Source organism: Lissotriton helveticus, chromosome 9 (assembly GCF_964261635.1).
Source record: "Lissotriton helveticus chromosome 9, aLisHel1.1, whole genome shotgun sequence".
Lineage (NCBI taxonomy): Eukaryota > Metazoa > Chordata > Amphibia > Caudata > Salamandridae > Lissotriton > Lissotriton helveticus.
In genome coordinates this window covers 2,860,882-2,873,964 of record NC_136070.1, presented here as the reverse complement: position 1 = coordinate 2,873,964, position 13,083 = coordinate 2,860,882, and the positions used below count along the sequence as shown (strand labels likewise).

General features: G+C 47.4%; 1 protein-coding gene across 1 annotated transcript in view; it reads right to left on the bottom strand.

Annotated features, from left to right (window-relative positions):
• The window catches only part of LOC144780841 (uncharacterized), a 37,927-nt gene extending 25,177 nt beyond the window's left edge, over nucleotides 1-12,750 (bottom strand). Inside the window, exon 1 of the mRNA XM_078659335.1 lies at nucleotides 12,528-12,750. The gene's annotated coding sequence lies outside the window, so the exon portion shown is untranslated. The remainder of the gene's footprint in view (nucleotides 1-12,527) is intronic.
• Nucleotides 12,751-13,083: the final 333 nt, after the last annotated feature.

The following is a 13,083-nucleotide window of genomic DNA, read 5'->3' as shown; positions in this document are numbered from 1 at the left end:
TTATAGTCTGCGTTCAGAAGAGACAGTGGGTGATATGAGCCCATCTGAAGCGGGTCCTTAAGTAACCCCACCTGCACTGCCTCCCGGAGTAAGAGTGGTGGGATACCTTGGTCATATGCCTCTGAGTAGACCCGGTGTAAGCGAGGATCCAATCGCGTGCTAAATGTAGCACAGAATTCTAAGGGCCACCCGCCCGTCCCCGGGGTTTTGCCTCTCGCCAATTGCTGGATGGCTTTGGTTATCTCGGTTACTGTAATGGAGACTCTAGGGCAGTGAAGTGAGTTTGCGGAATCTGGGGAGAGCTGTGTATTCCAGGAAGGGTTGCAGCTCCTGTCTATCATACGGTGAGGGGGCTCTGTAGAGGGAGGCATAGTATTGGCAGAAGGCCAAGTTCATCTCAGCCTTCCTGTTGACCAACCGACCCTCGAGATTATAAATGGCAGTGATGAGTGTTTGGGAGGAGTCCGTTTTCAGTACCACGCTAGTGTGCTGCCCGCTTTGTCCCCTTCCGCATGTTTTCTGGTTAGCTATTGTTTATAATCCAAAGCACCATCGGTCAAGTGTTGTTTTAAGGGATAACTTAGCTTGGGCCAGCGTGTTTATGACATGTGGGTAAACGGGTGGGAGGCGCTCCCATCGCTGTATTTCCTTCTCTAGATCTTCCACCTCTTTATTGAGGGACATGCAGGCGCTGTACACCGCTTTTATTGCATGTCCGCGTACGACCATTATGATTGTGTCCCATTCTATTCCAGCACTGCATGCTGCGCCCTCGTTGTCTAGAGAATACGTTGTGATGGATCGTGAAAAGGAGGCGCGTTTTTATGCTTTTCTAAGGGGAGGCGCCATGTAGGCCGGGGCTCTGGCCGGGGTTGCTGCTCCTTGCTTTTCCTTCAGTATAGATGGAAGAGGCTACAGGGCTGAAAAGCATTTCAGAATCCACAAGGAGACAGAAGTACCCGGCTGCGTTGCAATGTCTTATATTGTGTTCTTTTTGTTTTTACTTTACAGAGTTTTATAATGCGCAATCATGTCCCGAATCGGGTATCAGAGCACTTTACAGAGCACCAGTTTTGTTACATGAGGACACATTAATTTTTTGTTAGTCACAGGGAGATTAAGTGATTTGCCCAGAATCACAGGATATTCAGCGTCATTGCTGACACTTGAACCCAGGTTCCCAGATTCGAGGTCGACCGCCCTAGCCATTAGGCCAACTCCTCTCCCCAATCAAAAGGGGCCGTAAATGCACTATCCTGGCTTGCAAAGACTTTGTGCAAAGTAGCATAAAATGAAGTAAGGATTCTTCTCCTCCTTGTTTGCAGATGCAGGTGGCGGATTCCTCTGGGTTTTTTGACCAGTTTTTAGTAAAGTCGACCTTTTCAATGCTGGAAAAAGCCTGTTTGTGTAGGCTTTGAACAGGGGAACGATTTGGTCGCCAGAACCGTGGCATGCGTGTGCCCTCTGTTCGGCTCTCGTGTGTGCCCAGTACTTGTCTTTACTTTCTTGAGGGCGCCATTAGTTCAGGATTATGCAGAATTCCTTGAAGCCTAATGTCGACAGGATGGTTCAATATGGTTGAACCAAGGTAACTTTTCCAGCTACTATTTGACCAGATTTCATGCAAGGCTTTTAAGCAGCTTGTTCAGGTGTTGTCCAAATTTGCACCCAGTACAGGTTTTTGGGCTAGAAGCAATTCAATGGTCCTCAGGCCCAAGTCTATCCTGAGTGCTCCCATTGTAGTCTGGGGTACCAGACAGGGAAGGCTGAGCTCGAATCTGAGTGCTGCGTTGCAATGGTGGGTCATGCTGGTTTCACTCATAGTTAGCGGTGTGACCCAGGACCGCGTCTCATCACATCTGACCCCCCCTAGTAGTCCTATTATTTGATTCTACTGAGGAGCTGATGATTTTGAAAGCGGTCTTTGGGTTTGTCAAGAGCTTACAATCAGGAATTTCGTTTTTAGCATGCTTATCCAGAGATTCTTGTTTGTGTAACAGTTCTCAAATCTGTTGAGCAGTTTGTGCAGCGATAACTTAGTGCAGGACAGGAGGACAGCATCATCGGCGAAAAGCAATATTGGTATTTTTTCATGATAGCAAGTTCAGCTTTAAGCTCGATAAAAGTCATGAACAGAGTTGTGTTCTTTGTGCATGCCTATTTTAGGCATAATATTCTGCCCAATTGCTTGATCCACTCGACTGGGTTTTTCTGAAACCAGCCTGTATTGGTGATAATATCCCCCTTCGTTCACCCAGTCGAGTAAGTCGAGCTTTCCCATATATCTTTCTAACTCCATCCACTAATGAAATAGGGTGATAGCTATCTGGATCACTGTGTGAATCCTTTTTATGGAGGGGAAATATGATTGCATATCACCCCGTGGAGGGGGGGGCACGTCTTCATTTCCCCAGGCTGCATTAATAACTGTTGTGAGGGCGGGTCCCCAAGTTGGCACATCAGTGTGGTATACATCGCTCGGCCTTCCATCAGGTATGGGGGCCTTCTTCATGTCTTGGCTATAAGTAGCTGCTCGGATTTCCACTTCTGTGAACTCAGATTCAATTTCGCCCCTCCAAAGAGGTAGGATTCACTACAAGTGCGATGGTTTTGTGCATTTCTGTGGAATGCTTACCCCATGCAGAAGGTGTAACAACTGTTTCCAGGTTTCTGATTGGGCCTTCGCAAACCTGTAACCAGATTTCAAAAACTTTTGTTTGTCTTTTAGCGATTTCTCAAGGATTTCCCATGCTTTGTGGCCTAGATGGTTTTTCTTTAAATTAATGATAAATGTATATTCCTGCCTCAATGGTTTCAGCAGTCTTTTCCCTTTGTCAGAGTGAGGTCAGTCTGTTTTTTTTAAGCGTGGTAACTAGTGCCTGTTTCAGCTTTACACATTCAGAGACAAACCAGTTTTTTTCAAATTGCTTGGTACGGGTGCTAGACTTAGTTGAGGAATTGCCAGTTGGTGGGTTGGTCTCATTAGATTATCACATTTCTGAAAGACCACCGGGTGAAAGGTTTTCTTTAAAGCTGGTAGATCCTTTCGCGCTTCTGTGCCACATCGGTTATTACGGGAGATGGGAAGCCAGGAGATATTTTTCCTGCTCAGTTTTACTACCAGATGTCCCAAGGCCATCGCACGTGAGGGTATCCCATTGGTCTCGTGCATGAAGAGGGATCTGAATGCAACGGTTAAAGGACGGTGGTCACTTTCAATTCCTCGTTTGGCTCTGCCAGTCTGTCAGCATTTGGATTCTAGGACTCCGGATCGATTAATAGATAATCTATTAAATTCTCTCGGCTACCGGATCTGAAGGTATGCTGTGAGGGACGATCCAAGGGAGTGACCCCATTAAGGGGACAGTGGTGCTTGGCGAGAGGAAGGTCCTGAACTCCTGACCTCTTCTAGTGGACCATAGGGTGGGAAACCCCCGCGTAGCTGGGCCTCTCCTGACCTCCTCATTGACTTGATCGACCATAGACGTATCCAGCCGAGTGTTGAAATCGCCAGATATCAGTAAGATGTGGGGGCATTTTTTTGTTTTATTGTTTGAGAGGTAACATGGGATTTCACTTTGCGTGTTACTGATACAGTTGCTTACTAAGTTTAAGGTTGGCGAATAGTCTTTCTGGTTTCCTGGAGGCAAGTATATGTTGAATAAATCAAGGACCTATAAGTCATGGCTAATGTTTGGGTTCGGAGTGTTGTTTGTATTCTGCTGTTTTTATTTTCCTGATAATGATACTTGGAGATTTTTAACAACCCAGACTGACGAAGCGGACATTTCCATGATACCAAATATATATGATTTCAGGCCGATAGTCTTCTTTGAACTACTAATGAAAGACACAAGCTGAAATCCACAAAATGGTCGCACGCTCCATTCTGTATATCAGTCAGCTGCAACGTGCAAGCAACGCAAGGCTTCCGAAAACAAACTTGCCAGCTTCCAGCTCGCTATTGCAACACGCCACACTTTCAGTAAATCATGTCGACATGACCTGCAGGCCTACGTGCCAAGTCCACGTACACCAGAGACACAGATTTCACCTTTAGGGAAAAACCCAAATCTGCTCTTGTAGATGTCACGTGGGCAGTAACATTAGGGTATAGGCACCCTTCGAGCCTTAAAAGGGTATCACACCACATGTGCATTTCACTGATTGGTCCAGCAGGTCATAGCCTGATCCAGATTACGTATGCTATGATGCTCATCCTGTGGGGGCTTATACCTATAAAATGTCTCTGCACTGTCATACCAATTGGGCACTCAGTGAGCTTTGCTGAGGTCTCCGTGTGCACGTATATTGCATTGTGATTATTTCTAATTGGGTTCCCAATAAATCTTGCCTACCTAAACATGCTGAGAGCGAATTGTTTATTTTACTGTTGTCATTGATCTTTTTACTTTTGCAGTTAATTACATAGCTTCGACATTTGGTGAAGAATGCTGCGGGCCCAATACAACTGACTGGCTACATCGACGGAGCGGACACCGGTGATCAGGACCCTTTTGGCACCCTTCTGGGGAAGGGGTTTTGAGGTGATAACGTTCTGTGTGTTTATCTCTCCCCGACCTGGTTGGTAGCTGGAGGGGGCTGGATCCGGTGGATGACCTGTTTGTGGCCTCTCCGTTGTCTTTGGTAGTGTCCTGCTCTGTTGGCTCTTGGCACGCTTGTGTTGGGTTCTTATCTCTCCTGACATTTTTTTCTTTCTTCTTGACTCCCCATGTCTGGCGAGGTGTGCCTGTGCCCCGGGGATATTTACATGACTTGTTCAGACCCCATGTCTTTCGTGGTCCCTTTTCTGATAACTTTCTTCGTTCTGCTGGTCCTGGCTCTGATGGTTTACGTTTGTTTTTGCCATCACACGACCCAGGAAGTAGCTCCCGTCTAAAGCTCTCTCTCTCTCTCCTTTTCTCCGGCTCTCGGTGCTGTTGACCCTTTCTGGGTTTTTGTGTAACGGGCGTGTGTTCGCCTCTGTCATTGCTACCTGAAGTCCGCTGCCTTTTCTCACATACATTTTTTCTCTCCTATAGGGTCTGGCCTTGGTCCCCTGCGTTCCCTAGCTGGCTGGTGACGGCAAGCTTCTGCAGGATTCCTGGCCGGCAGTAACTCTTTGGTGATTTCACGTCAGTGGGCCCTGGGCCAGCCATTGAGGGCGAAGGTCTGCAAAACCCCCACCCCCTCCTCCCCCCGCCGCAGAGAGTCACCGGCCGCTGGGATGCGGGATACCCTCGCCAGACCATTCCCAGTGGGTGCAGCGGACGTCGGTATGCTCTAACAGACTGGACGAAGCCCGGTGAGTACACTTGGGAGGGGACTTTAACACTCCGGTTTTGGGTTGTAGCAGTTGGCCCCTCATTGTGAGCTGTGGCAGTTTTTGCTCCCCTGTGGGTGGTAGCAGGTAGCTCGCCGTTTTAGGGCGTGGCAGTTTTGCTCCCCAGTTTGGCACATAGTGTTTGTGCCTGTTAGGTATCGCGATACGGGTGGCCAGGTTGGCTGCTAGATTTTGTTTCTACTGTGCATTTGTTGATTGTGATTTTATTTTATTTGTTCTGATGAGCTCTGACTTGGGTCCTGCACCATCGCCCGCGCGCCGCTGGCCTAATATTTGGGCATTTATGAGGAACGCTCCAGGCGCTCCTGGTTCTTTAACTAACGCCCGTCGCCCTGCCTGGATTCAGCCTCCACCCTCCCCCTGGAGACGTCCTGCTAGGCACCAGAGTGGTTCTAGGTTCGTGCCTCGGGATATTTCTCGGCACGAAGAGGGGGGTGTGACGCTTTGTACACCAGTATTTCTGTTTTCAATAATTTTAGGGTTCATTGCATTCTTTTATTGTGTCCTGGTGATGTGTTTGGCTTATTTAGTGGCCAAATACTGTTAGGTACGTGGGGTGTTTTTCACTTTGTACCAGGTTCTAGACTTCCTCGGCCAGCTTAGTCATCTATTCTGGGTATTACAACGCTACCTGACAGAGATCTGATAAAAGACCTTTACATCACACACCCATTAACCAGCTTCGCCAAATAGGCACCCCGTCCATAATACTCTCTGGCCTCTAATAGGGGACTGACTGTAAAGACCGATTGAAGGGTACCTCTCTAGAATTCCAAAACTAAAAAGGGTTTCTAGTATCCCCCTTACTCCTTTTGGGACTAAGTACAGCAGACTCACACACATTATCTGCACAGAAGGTTTTTTCTACAGCGCTGCCGCGTAGGATCCCCAGAATTTGTCTTAGATGTTTATGTGATTGTCTGAACTGCACGAAGCAATTCACCACTATCGCTCTATTGTTGAATGTCAGCACCCTGTGGCATAGACAGGGTCTGTTTTCCTATCTTACTTATTTCAGAGGCCATCAAGGCCCAATATACAACCAGGATCTGGCTTCTTTCTTCCTTGTGAAATAGCTTTGGTGAATTGGCACTACATGAACTGTTGGGGCGATTGATGTATGGCTTTCTTGTTGCAATCTTGCAAATACTGTGTGGCTGAAATATATATGAAGCATTTCTGTCAACCTATTGTATCACATGTTACCGTGCTAAAGTCCACCCTGCAACCCACCTGTCTGGTATACGTGAACAGTTATTTGTACAGCGTTTAGGACTAGCTGCTACACAGAACACACCACAACACAACAATGGGTAACAGAAACAGTAAAAAGAATTTAGATACGGCTCAGCCAGCCCCACCCAAGAACTCACCTGCATATAATGTGGCCATAAAAAGAGGCTTAAGCTCAATTACGTACACACACAAGTGGCACGATCTCACATCTAAAAACCCGGATCTCCAATTCCCATGTAATGGCACATATGACATGGCAAAATTGTCATACTTGCGCCAGATGCTAAATATGAAAGGAAAGAAGATTAGAAGTTTAGAATGGGAGGCGTACCATAATTGGGACTCTGTGTTAAGCGATATGCGGTCAACAAGCGCAGTCAAATCTAAGGTCCACAGCGAACTTATGGAAATTAAAAAACAAATATTACAGGCAAAATTGGAGGGCAGATGGAGAAAAGAGCAATTAGATACAATAGGCGCATTCCCATGTGTACAAATTAAAGAAGAAGAGAAAGTGGAAGGTGGGGCAGAGGAAGATGACCAAGTATTAGAAGATATTCTCTTGGGATGCATGGGTGGTGATTCACCGCTGCATGTACCTGAGCCAGAACACACTGAGCTAACTCCCGGGGAACGAGACGCAGCAATAGCCTTTGTACACAGAGCGCTGAAAGATAAGGTTGCAAAACTAGAATTGGAATCTATCCAAGACCTGGCTACGCTGAAATTGATGAGGGAGATAGCGGTTAGAGCCGCTTCAGATTACAACGGGAAGAAACGCAGTGTTCTAAACAAATGTAGTAAAAAGGCGGTTAAAATACCTAAACTAATAGACAGACCATGGCAGCAATTATTTGAGGATGAATCACTGGATGACTCATACAGCAAACAACAGTGGCACTCGCTAATATGGGATGCATTTACATATGTCCATCACACAGAACATGATATTTCCACACTAGAGCAGTGTTTGACAGAAGCAGAGCCAGCTCCAGAGAACAAAAGAAGAGGCAGTGTGGGAGGAACGGTTGGAGGAGCTTCAGCATCAAACCCAAATTCACCAAAATTGATGTTAAAAAGCGATTCTTTAAATTGTCAAGCACTACTACAGCGGCTTGTGGACGGCTCACTAACTGTGGACTCCTTTATACAAACACAGCATAGGAGGTACTTAGAGAAAAAGCTGTCCTTAGCACGAGCAGAATTAATGAACAAAGCACCCCAGGCCCACTTAGTATATGCTAAGCAAGCCGACACCCAGACAGCTGCAGGTGGTCGTGCCCAACTACCAGAAAAATATGACTGGGAAGTTGGGAAGTTCGGATTCACAGACTCAGACTTAATAACATGGGAGGAGTCCAAGCTGCAGGAAACGCTTAAATATGCCATAGACAAATTACAACAGTGGAAGCAGCTAATACACACATGTGCAGTACTTGACGTGGCCCACTCTCTTGCCCACTCCATCGCCACAGCCACAGCCAACACAACAGAAGTCCCACCACTTATCATGCCCCTACGAGAGATACCGCCACCACCTGGCAGCGCGCCAGAGGATTTAGCATATGTTTACGTCCCATGGTCAAGACAAGACATTAGCGCATTTAGCAGAGACTTTCCCCGTTTAAGAGAGGAACCAAGGAGGTGGTATGAAGAACTTAGCAGAATGACAGCATTAGGAGGGTTACTGTGGAGCGATCTCAACACGCTATTTTAACATAATAATACCTAAAGATCTTTGGGAAGATTGTAAAAGAAAGATTGAGTGGCCAGATGCTGAACCAAAGCGGGGGAAAGGAGGGAAGCCAGGCCAAGAAGTAGAGGAGTTATATAAAAAAGTAGTGGAACACTTGAAGGAAAAGGTACCTGAAGATAGGGTTGATTGGAGCAAAATTACAAGTACCAAACAGGAGAAAGATGAAAGCGTGAATGCATACTTTGACCGCCTCCTGCAAGTATATAGGCAGAACAGTGGATTGAAAGATCCTATGGGAGATGCAATGCCAGCCCTGGTAACTACATTCGTACAAGGCCTTGCACCACCCATCAGGACACACCTGCAAACCTCTTTTGTCTGCTGGCAGGAGGAGAAAATTGAAAAAGTGCTATCGGCGGCTAAATACTGCGCAGATTTCCAGGCTAGCGCGCAGGCAATGGAGACAGAAAAGTTAAAGAAAGACAAAGTGAGGTTAATGGTAGCACAAGAACGGTTTTATAGCAACAACCGAGGTAGGGAAAAGAGCAGAGGAGGGGGGCGAGGCATAGGAAGACAGCAGAACGGTAGGACACCTTCCTTACCCCGCAGATCAACCTCCCTGCCACCCCAAGGAACAGCATGTTTCTATTGCAAGGACCCTAACCATTGGAAAGCGGATTGTCCAATATTAAAAAAAAGAAATGAGGACAGTAGGTACAATCAGAACACCGGGCAAGAGGGCAGACACCAGCACGCCAACTACACTCGGCACACAGAGTACCGAGACAACACACCACATGAAAATGAGACTCAGCAGCAATGGGCAGGGGGGGAGGGATGGACTCCAGTAATGAATGACTGGCCCCCACCCCCACCCCAAGCATCATTCTAGGGATGCCTGAAAGTGGGAAACTGCGTGATAATAGCACCAGCAATAGCAGTAGATCAATCCGGACCATATGTAGAGGGAGAGGTATTGGGCAGGGTTGTTCCATTTCTAATTGACACAGGGGCTCAAAGATCAATGCTGAAGGCACTAACAACGCCCGAGGCTCCACTTTCTAGGACTACGATAACCGCAGTAGGCATGACTGGCCAACCGATTACAGAATACCTTACGGAGCCACTACAGTTTGTAGTAGGCACGATAACAGTGCACCACCAATTTATTCTTAGCAGGTTTTGCCCCGTGAATTTACTGGGGAGAGATCTGTTATGCAAATTACAATGCACCATACACTGCTCACCAACAGGGGTCTTTTTAGAGAGCAAGGCAAACGGTTTAATGATACAAGCCTTTATGAAATGCACTCCTGCCAGCACTGACCTCCAAATACCACTAGAACTACGCAATTGTGTGCCGCCGGAGGTCTGGGCAACAAGCGCCAATGACGTAGGGCGGGTATTGAACTACCCACCGGTGCAAATAAAATTGAAGCCAGGGGCAGTTCTCCCAAGAGTGCCACAATACAAGATCTCAAAGGAAGGGGAGGAGGGCATCGCACCAGTAATAAAAGACCTACTGAAGCAAGGAATCCTAAGGGAGATTCAATACAGCCAATGTAATTCACCAATCCTTCCGATAAAAAAAAGTAATAAGGCCCCCAAGGGCCCGAACGGGGCCCCTGGGGCCCCTGTCTATCGATTCACTCAGGACCTGAGAGAACTGAACAAAATAGTGTTGCCATCTTTCCCAGTGGTCCCAAACCCAGCAACAATATTATCTAATGTACCAGTGACCGCAAACACCTTCACCGTCATGGACCTTAGCTCCGCCTTCTTTACCATTCCCTTGCACCCTGACAGCCAACACCTCTTCTCCTTTACTTTCAGACAAAAGAGGTATTGTTGGACAAGGCTGGTGCAGGGCTACACAGAGTCACCATCCATCTTCACACATGCCTTAAAAACAGATTTAGACTCCCTAGTACTGAAGGAGGGGTCCACACTTATCCAGTATATTGACGATTTGCTATTGGCCTCGCCTTCAAAGGAGGCTTGTGTGAAGGACACTTAGCACTAAAGGGATACAAAGTATCCCCAAAGAAGTTACAGTTTTGCCTCACCTCTGTGAAGTACTTAGGCCATGAGTTAACAGAAGGAACGAGAAAACTTTTGCCAGACAGAATATCGACAATAACACATTTTCCCAGACCCCGCACTCAGAAGGAAGTTAGGGCGTTCCTGGGGGTTGCAGGATACTGTCGTCACTGGATACCAAACTTCTCTCTCATTGCAAAACCACTGCAGGCCCTAACACACAAAGACATACCTAATATTGTACCATGGTCACAAGAATGTGAGATAGCCTTCAATGAGCTAAAAAGAGGATTAAAGGATGCACCAGCATTAGGAATACCAGATTATAGCAAAGAATTTCACATGTTCTGTCACGAAAAGAATTCATGTTCTTTGGGGGTCTTGGCCCAGAAACACGGAGCCTTCTACCGCCCCGTGGCATACTACTCTGCCACGCTAGACCCAGTGGCTTCAGGGCTCCCACCGTGTCTTAAAGCAGTGGCAGCTGCGGCCCTTGCTGTGGAACAATCAGACAACTTAGTATTAGGACACACACTAGTACTACACGTTCCACATGCCGTGGACACCCTTCTGACATCTACCAAGACACAACACCTAACAAATGCACGCCTCACCAGGTATGAGTTAGTACTCTTGACACCACACATTATTATCAAGAGATGCACCACTTTGAACCCCGCATGCTTGCTCCCTACAGAGCATGAGCTGGAGGATTTTGATTCAGATGATTCCTTTCATGATTGTGCTCTGGCAATAGATAGGCATACTAAAATACGCCCAGACCTGAAAGATACACCGCTCCCAGATGCACAGGGAGATTTGTTTGTAGATGGATCATGCTTAAGAGATGACACAGGAACACTACAAGCATCCTATGCGGTGGGCACAGCCACTAGATTATTGGAAGGGGGAAGACTGACAGCAGCAAAAAGTGCGCAGGCCGCTGAACTCGTGGCACTTACCAGAGCATGTGCATGGGCTGAAGGAAAGAAAGTAAATATATACACCGACAGCCAATACGCCTTTGGGGTGGTCCACGACTTCGGCCAGTTATGGGCAATGAGGGGATTCCTTACATCAGCAGGCCAGCAGATACAGCATGCACAATTGATTTGTGAACTCCTCAAAGCGCTGCTATTACCTTTCAAAGTAGCTATAATAAAATGTGCTGCCCACACTTCATCAAAAGACCCCATCTCCAGAGGCAATGCTTTCATTGACCAAGAAGCGAAGAGAATAGCGCTTACAGGCTGCGAGCAAGCTATGGTACAACTAGTAGACCACAGGACAGACACACAAGAGGATAAGGGTTCTCTGCATTTTGATCCAATACGTATTCAGAAGGATGCAGCTGACAATGAGAAAGAGGAGTGGAGGCAACAGGGATGCACAATAACAAAAGAGGGGCTATGGGTAGGACCCAATGGCAGGATGTGCCTGCCTTCCATCATGCTCCCTTCAATGAGTAGATTGTTCCATGGACCGTCACACGTGGGGCGTGATGGTATGGTCAGGTTATTCTCCCAGTGTTGGTACAACACAAAATTCCGCCAGACAGCAGAGAGGCTGTGCAAGCAGTGTTCTGTCTGTGCGCAGTACAACACTGGAAAGGGTACCCCAACTGCGCCTGGCCACTTCCCACACCCCCATGGACCATTTGAAAGCCTTCAGCTAGATTTTATAGACATGCCCCCCACCCAGTCATATAGATTCGTCTTGGTAATCGTTTGTATGTTTAGCAAGTGGACAGAGGCCTACCCCACCAAGCACTGTGATGCACAGAGTGTGGCCAAGTGTCTACTTAAGGAGCTATTGCCTAGATTTGGGGTACCTTCCCTCCTCGCCTCAGATAACGGACCTGCGTTCATTTCCAACGTTATCAAGGGGCTGTGCAAAGGACTGGCTATAAAACAAAGGCTCCATTGTGCCTATCACCCGCCGGCGGCAGGGGCTGTAGAACGGAAGAATGGAGTTCTGAAAAATAAGATTGCCAAGATCTGTGCGTCAACTGACCTCTCATGGGTAGATGCGCTGCCTCTAGCGCTTCTAGCAATGAGATGTACACCTGACAGAGTGACAAAGTTAAGTCCCCACGAAATAGTATTTGGCCGACCCATGCAAATACCAGGCCACATGTCAACAGCCCCCCTGTCAGTAATGGACGACTTATTGTTGTGTTACTGTAAAGAGCTAACCCATGTCTTACGTTACCTTCACTGCCAGGTGCTGACGTCACTCCCAGCTGCCGCGACGCCACCCGCCCATGATCTAAAAGCTGGTGAATGGATCTGGGTGAAGGCCCACACACGAAGAAATTGCTTGCAGCCGAGATGGAAGGGGCCAAGGCAGGTCATCCTCACGACGGCCACAGCTGTGAAGTGTGACGGCATAGCTTCGTGGATCCACGCGTCACACACAAAGAAAGTAGCGGACATAGAACGGATCCCACCGACTCAGACAGCAGCAGAAGGGCCTCGCAGAGAATATGACCTTCGCTCCCGCAGACAGCAAGCTGAAGAAGTGGATTAATAATTAAAGAACGGCTGCCTGAATGCAGGTGGTCAGAACAAACAGGCTTCGATCTGTGTCAATACAAGCCTGCGGACAAAGGTCCAGGATAGAATTAACTATTTTGTGTCCAGGAAGAGACATACCTGCAACGCTAACACTATTTGTCCCACAACCCATATTTTTCAGTGAACTGATAAAATTAGTTTTTTATGAGATTGCCTTTCCCACGGGCCCAGAGGAGGTCCCTGGACAAGAA